Genomic DNA, 8,212 nt, shown 5'->3' on the forward strand with positions numbered 1-8,212 from the left:
TTAAATTGCTGCTCTTCACTTGTGATTGCTGTTTGTTATTCAGATGTTCAAACCCTCGTCTTGTATTTAACCTTGTGCTGCGGCAGCCTTCACATCAGTAAGAGGACATTCAAGTCAAGCTTAAGCTGTGTTAACACTGTGACAGAAATGACACCGTGTCCAACTCAATGACTTTGTGACTGTGACTTGGAAATGTTCAGAGTGTCAGACACGAGATCACCATCATGTTCACTTAACAAAGTGTGTGTCTGAACAGAAAGCTATAGGATGTCCAGCTGCAGTGATTTAACATTTAATCCAGTAGTTGCTAGACAATACATTGATTAGAAACTTTAGATAATTGAATAATTATGTCATTTTTATTTTTAAAATGTCAATGCTGGTTCCCAAGTGAGGATTTGTCACACATGTCAGTGAACTGAACGTCTTCGGGTGCTTAAATGTTGGTCAGACAAAAAAAAGACACTTGAAGGCATCATCCTAAGCCGTGGGGAATTATGACTAAAATTATCTCTATTTGCAGCCGTTTCATAGACAAAACAATTAATCAGTTAATTGAGAAAATAATTGCCAGATTAATGGATAGTGAAAATAATCGTTAGTTGGCGCCCTACAAGATGAACTCCGGTGATTTTTGCCAGCTGTACCTTCAAGACCTGAGCGTCAGCTGTATGAAAATCTTAATGCTCAAAAGCTCGCCCTGAAGAACAACACGGGAAAAAAGATTTGAATGAAGATATGACGTGTCGTGTGCTGTTTGGCAGCCCACACTCACATTTCCACTGTCAGTTTCCCTAACTGTACTAAGAGGGAAGAATAATAAAAGCAGACCTGCTCACAACTGCATCGGTGCAGAGGTGGGACATCAATCTTCAGACTTACAGTGTACATTGGAAAATGGTCAGCAGCGCTGATGTGAAATATATGTGATTTGTACTTAATGGAGTAAAATGTGCAAAACTGCCAGCACGGTCTTTCAAGCTAATAACCTCACTGAAAGACGTCCTTGTCAATCTCAAGTCCATAATCCATCTGTGTGCTCTGAATGACTCCTGTATTATTGATGGAAAAGTTTCCCAGTTTCTTTAAAGTAATTTATTTTTGTCATTCCGAGTTTCTGCTAGGGTTTGTTTCAGTGGCCTCAGAGGGAGGTTTTTACGGTGGGAACAGACATTGTTTTTGGAGGTCTTTAGATACAGTGTAAAAACCTGAGCTTATATAGCCACTGGCTAAAGGTATATTGAACCAAATCGTATCCAAAAAAAACGAATAAAAAAAAAAAAAGAAGCAGGAGCTGTGGAGCATTTAAGAAGAATATCTTTCCAGGGAGCGTCGAGGAAAGGGAATCACATCACTTTTCGGGCCGTGCGGATCGGCTATTTGTATAAATAACTTGTAATGATGAAGAAATCATCGTCTGTTTAGCACAATGACTTGTAACATTTGCCAAGTCACACCCGGGCTGCTTGCTCCGTGCCCTTGCTTCAGAAAATAATCCTTCCCTTCAAAGTCAAGCCTTTACCAGAGAAGCACAGAATTGTAAATAAATCATCAAGTCGGCCCCTGACGTCCCACCAGGAGGAAGCCGCACACATCCTGCAGCAAATGATTTGTGTGTGTGTGTGTGTGTGTGTGTGTGTGAGAGAGAGAGAGAGAGAGAGAGAGAGAGAGCCTGGCTCCTATAGAGGAGGTAAACATGCCACTGATGAATGAGAGTCTGTGGTTTAATGAAGTGTGTTTATTACCGGGTGATCAGTGGTTAACGGACAGACCTCCCCTGGCAATATACTAAGAGCACATTACCACAGACAGATAGATGGGGAGGGGGAGGAGGGGGGGTGATGGGAGTGATTGGGGGAGAGGGTGAAACAATCGGTAATGAAAAAGAAAGTCAAAGGAAGGCAGGGAAATAAGTGGAGAAGAGGAAAAGACACACACGCACACACACACGTTACAGTAGATATCACACACAATACAGGAATACAGTTGAAGCTAATATTCCACCTGGCCAGACATTACACACACATAAACAGTCTGGCAGCTTGTCACTTTCACTTTTCATTGTTGGTCTGTGTATGAGCAGGTCTGGGAGTTCCCTTCAAGGTCATCTTAATAGACGTTTACTTTCTTACACATACTCGCTCAAACGACCATACACTACCCCACAAGCGCCATAAATCACATTCACACATACGCACACGCGCACATCCATCACCGCGAGCGCGTCCAGATGACAAATAATACCCCCAACAATAGGTCCTATTCATCAATACGGCCATATGTTTTTCAGCAGTGAAAAATGCTGAAATAATGGAGCAAAACGTATTCAAAACAAATACACATGACAAATGTTTGAAAAACTTCATCAGCCTGAATTGAAGCTGACTGTTTCTGCCCATAGGTTTTGTGTTTCACTGTGTGGCTGTGTTGTGTTATATACAAGCAAATATAATGGATCTACGTTGGAAGTTACCCTGTGTTACATAAGGCACAGCTCAAAATCATTTAAATTATGGAGAATATAGTCGTTCTGAGGACTAATCTTAAAAGAATAGAATAGTTTATCATAAAATGTGTCTCATTTTTGAAGTTTTTACCACCCTTCTTAATGCTAATGACACTTTTATAGTCACTGAGTTAATTGCTGAGATGTGAGGAAGCAGTAACATCAGAAGTACTCTTATGGGGCAATAAAATATGAGCAGTCAGACAAGTAGAGAGCAGCTGGATAGACAAACTTATTTGGAAGAGGAAGTGAAAGGTAAACAGTAAAAGTGTCTCCTGCTTAGTTGGAAAACAACGGTGACAGGACGAGCCAAGTTATAATAAACCAGAGTGAACCAGAAGGATTCTGAGCAGGCACAAAATTAGCCATCTGGAGAAAGTACGGAGATATCAAAATTAATTACATCTAAAAAAAAACCAAAATATTTTCAACTGGGTATCACTGATGTAGCTCCAAAATAAAGCTGTCACTCAACTCCAATATATTGCTTTCACCGCCACACTGCACAAGCCAGGTCAAGTCAATTTTTATTTTTATACCATTGCCCAAAGTCCCAAACCAAAAGTGCCCTTTAATAGAAAAAGGAATAAACCTTAGAAAGAGCAATAGAGGAATGGTCCCTCTCCCAGGATGCACACAACGTGCAACAAATATAGAGACAGGAGACAGAAAAAAAATAGTGGTGAAATAATGTATAGAATTCAAGGTATAGCGTTAAATGATGCCTTGTTAAAGAGTTACTGTGCAGGATTTTTATTTACTATTTATTTAAAGGTTATAGCTACAACTTTTTCATCAAAAGGATTAATTAAAAAAAAATAATGCATCCACAGAATGTCTAGAGGGGTGCAGAATAAAAGTATTAATTTTAATGATTTTTTTTAAATAGTATATAAATAATTGTTTAATGAATTTTGGCGGGTCCAAAATATGTAAATATTTACATCTGGTTACGTTGGCAACGGCGGCATGGAATGATCTCTGTGGCAACAGCATTAGAACGTTGATGTCATGCGTCTACTGCTGTAACTGGCAACCAGTAAAACGGAAGGTTGGAGCAAAAGCAGGCAGTGTGAGTGTCACTACCCGATTTGCAACGCTACCCGATTTGTGACAGCCACGTACGGCAACTCCACTTGGACAAACTTAGTTGAATTGACTTAGGATCACTGCCCTGTGTGCGTCGCCAGAGACGGTTTATCTTTTTATTTATTTTTTTAAATACTTTATTAGTAATGTAAATTGAGGGTTGGTTGTGGTGGTCTGGATCTTGATGCTCAGAAAACAGGAACACAGGCGACTTTTAATGTTTACTGTCCTCTTTTCTCGCCGGCCTCATCACCATGACAACCACAAACAATCACAACTACCACAACACTCACTGAATAAACGAGTCTGCCGCGGCTGTCTTATGACGGACCTCCGCGGTTTTTATTTTATTTTATTTTATTTTATTTTTTAATCATTTTCACAGTACCGTATTTTAAATTCACAGAACTTTAAGCATGTACGCAAATTGGGCAGCGCCCAAATGAAGTTTGTCCAAGTGGAGTTGCCGTAGGCAGCTGTCCAAGATGGCGGCCGGTCTGCGCATGCGCAGACCAGTTTTGTCACAAATTGGGTAGCGTTGCAAATCGGGTAGTGACAGTGAGTTCTACACCTACAGGCCAGGAGGAATTAAACTTGTAGCTATCACCTTTAACCATGTACCTTTTCAGAGTAATTGTGATGATTAAATAACATGCAACTTGTTCCAAGGTAGAATGGAGGCTCTCCGTCTTCCACCTACAGTAGTGTCTCTGGGCCAAAAACCAACCTATTAAGATCAGAGCCTCCGACCCGGTGTCCCAGCTCTCATCTCTGCGCCCTGTAACCCGTAATCTCTTGTTTATGCAAATAAGACTACAGAAATATACACATTGTAACATTGGATATAATGTTATCCACCACTCCATGGATTTGCTTTGTTGTAAACAAATGCACATGGCCGGGCAGAGGGTTAGCAAAACAGCGGAAAAGCGACCAGACTTGCATAGTTCCTCTTTAAGTTTCTGTTGACACTGTCATAGAGCTGCTACTTCACTTGTTCAAGATGATACATGATACATTATACTGTGAAGAGAGGTGTTCCTAATATTCTGCTCCTCTCAGTATAGTGAAGTCTACAACCAACACCACCTCAGTAATACACATTAAACCACTGATACATCCTGACACTGTCAAGAAAGTATTACCATCTCATATACAGAATATGGAAGATGTCATGTTAGGTTTCTGCTAGGGGTGTAAAAAAATATCGACACTGAAATATTGCAGTATTTCATTTTGCAATACTGTATTGATAATCAAAAGCACTGTATAGATTTTTTATCAACAATTTACATGCAGACTGGTTTGTTTTTGTGTAAAACTCTGACTGCTGGTTGGCAGCAGTCACTCAGCCATCCACTCCTCCGCTCCAACGGAACAATGAGATCCTGCCAGAGTTCAGGTCTGTGGTTCATCACATGCTAAAAAAGGAAGAATATGGCTATATATGATCTTGTTTATAGTATTGCAATGTATCGCTATATATCATTGCCCCTGTATCCTGATACGTGTTGTATCACCCGATTCTTGCCAATACACACCCCTATGTTAGATGTTAAAGTTGCATCCTCACAACCAGACCTGATTGAAAATGATTTTACCTTTCTGATTTCCAGCAATTCTTCCGAAGTGCTGCACATTCTAATTAAAGTGGAAGTGGAAGTGTTAGCGTGGATGATGTGACCTATAACGGAGACGCATCCAGATGATTTTGGTGCCCGCTGACCAGCCACGTGACCTCCCATTAGAATCCCTTTGAATAAGCTCAAGCAGAAATTCATGAGGCCAAATAAGAGCTAGATTGGGGCTCTGATGAGGTCCATAGTGTTAAGGCCACCTCGCCATCCAGCCTTGTTAACAATCTGCATTCAGGCACAATACAGGCTGATTACTAATCAGAGAGACGGAGAAACAGCCAGCTTATCACGGCTTTCTGCTGACACACACACACACACACACACACACACACACACGCTCACTCACACAGAGGAGTGATGCAGAATGCACACAGAGAGTCAAAAAATAGTGATTGCATCGAGGTAAGGGAGCAGGAACAATGCACATGATGTATGCGTTTGTGCACACACGTACAATTTCTTACTTTTTCTGTGTTTCTCTCTCTCTCTCTCTCTCTCACACACACACACACACACACACACACACTCACATACACCTCTAACAGCCTCCAATCAGCAGCAGTTCCATGCAGAGATGAGAGGACCACACCTCGTTCAGAAAACAACTGAAATCAGTTTAAGGACACGTATTACCACAGCGCTCCTTATGTGCCTCCCCCCTTCTTCCCTCCTCCTCCTCCTCCTCCCTCCTCCTCCCCCTCCCTCCCCCCCTTCCTCACGCTCTCCCCCCATCTCCCTCGCTCTCCCTCTAACTCCTGCTTTTTTTTATTTTTCATCGTGTACCACCTGAGCTCTTCAAGGTTGCCGCCACAATTTGGGTCATTCAGCTCGGCCCCATTTCGTTCGACCCCGCGCAGACACACATACACACACATCTACACACATGCGTGCAATCGCACACCTCCCCCTCTGTGTATTACCTGACACCGCCAGGTGGGAGAGACTCCATTACCAAGTTGAACTCTGACCCCGCTTCGACTGTCTGGCCAGAGAAGAGAGCTGTGTGGTTTGTGTGTGTGTGAGTGAGTGAGGGAGGGAGAGAAAGACAGATGAAACAGAGAGAGAGGGGAAACTGAAATGAGGCTAGGCTACATGTTTGTGTGTAAATGAGAGTACACATTTGTTTGTGCGTGTGTGTGTGTGTGTTGGGTGGAGGGCTGTGTGTGTCTCAGATGACACCTCTGGCCATTATTAAGTCCACTTTATTCTTGGGGCTCTGGCACATTTCCTGCTCTCCATATGTTCACTCTTTTCTCCTGAACCCAGTTCCATAACGACGCCTGTTGAGCTCTCACACACCAGCATCTCATTAATATTCAACAAACCCAAGTGGTGCCTAACTTTGGGAGTTGGCTCACGTATGCATCAAATCCCAGTCACAATAAGTCGGAGAGGCCTTTATTTTGATCATGAAATACCACAGTATGTCAGGCTGCGTGTTGATATTTGCGCATGAAAGCGGCTCCTGCTTTCAGCTTGTCCTTTCATTATTGTGTGATAAGTGCAGCATCAAGTTAGAACTCTGTATCATTTGTTCAGTCATGCATTCAGACAAGGGCGCACTTGAAGGGTCAGTTCAACAGAATTAGAAAAAAAAAACACACAATTTTTGCCTCAACCTCCAGTGGCCCTGAGCCAGACAGAGCGCTCTGGTCGTAATCCCAACACAGTGAAGGTGAATGAACTTCTTCCTAAGAAACTGTCCCTATGGAAACTGTTGACTAGCAAGAGACATGCTGTTTTGGTGCACAAGTCCACACCCAAATAGTTCTTTCTTCTGTTTATTAGTATTTTCTGGACCCTTTTTTTTAGTATTTTCAGGCCTTTAATGGATAGGATAGTAGTATAGACAGGAAATGAGGAGAAAGAGAGAGGGGGAATGACATGCAGCAAAGGGAATCACCTGTTGATTCAACCCTAGAGCTGATCGATCAATCAACGATATTAAACCCACAGGAGCTGGGATTCTTTTTGCTAAAGGTCAAATTTGTCACGACCTAAGAAATGATTCATCAGCTGGGTTTCCATTCAAATATATCGCAAAATATTGGTAAGAAAAAATGTTTCCAGCCGCTATTTCAATGAACCTACTCCTAATATTCATACGGTATAAGCCGTAGGTGGCTCAAATTTTCTAGTCAGGCGTCATTTAGCATAGCACAAGAAGACAGAGCAGTGTTAGCAACGTGATGATGTGCTCTGCCAACGAAGGGCACCGACCCACCAGGTGAAGTAGGAGGCTTCACAACACACCTGTGAGGATGGAGTGTTTTCATCCACCGCCTTCCCAGTGCAGAGGACCGCTGTTTCCTTTGCAGCTTTTGGCTTTTACCCTCTGTCAGTACGCCAACTTTTCTACCTCCTCCAAGCGTGAAAACTTTTCTGCGATATTTTGGGACTTATTTGAATTTCATACAGGTTTCCACACAGGTATTCTTTTTTTAAAGTATATTTTTTGGGCTTTTTTGCCTTTAATTGATAGGATAGTTGAGAGAGACAGGAAATGGGGAAGCAGGGAAGGGGGAATGACATGCGGGAAGATTCAGGATTCGAACCGGGGCTGGCTGCAGCAAGGACTGTAGCCTCTTCATGCAGGTATTTCTATGCGTAAATGGATAATGCGCGTAAAACTAGGCTGATGGAAAACCAAACTTGTGGTGCTACAGAGCTGCTCTTGCGTATACAGTAAATCCTGTTCTCCAGATGAAAGGAGACATGTTTGTTTGGTGCAAAACCAAACCAACATCACACCATCAACTTTTTTTTTAAAGGGATACTTCACCCAAAATCGATAATTCACCAATCATCTATGCCGTTCGTCGTTGTAAACCATTGGATGAATGATGTAAACACCGCAGAACATCTTTTAGCAAATCTTGCGCATGCGCACAAACATCAACAGAGCCACTGGGAGCTACTACTACAACAAGGCTAAAAACAGAGATCAAATTAAAGGGATAGTTCACCCAAAATTGACATT

Source organism: Trachurus japonicus, chromosome 18 (assembly GCF_045865225.1).
Source record: "Trachurus japonicus isolate A0001 chromosome 18, Traja_1.0".
NCBI lineage: Eukaryota > Metazoa > Chordata > Actinopteri > Carangiformes > Carangidae > Trachurus > Trachurus japonicus.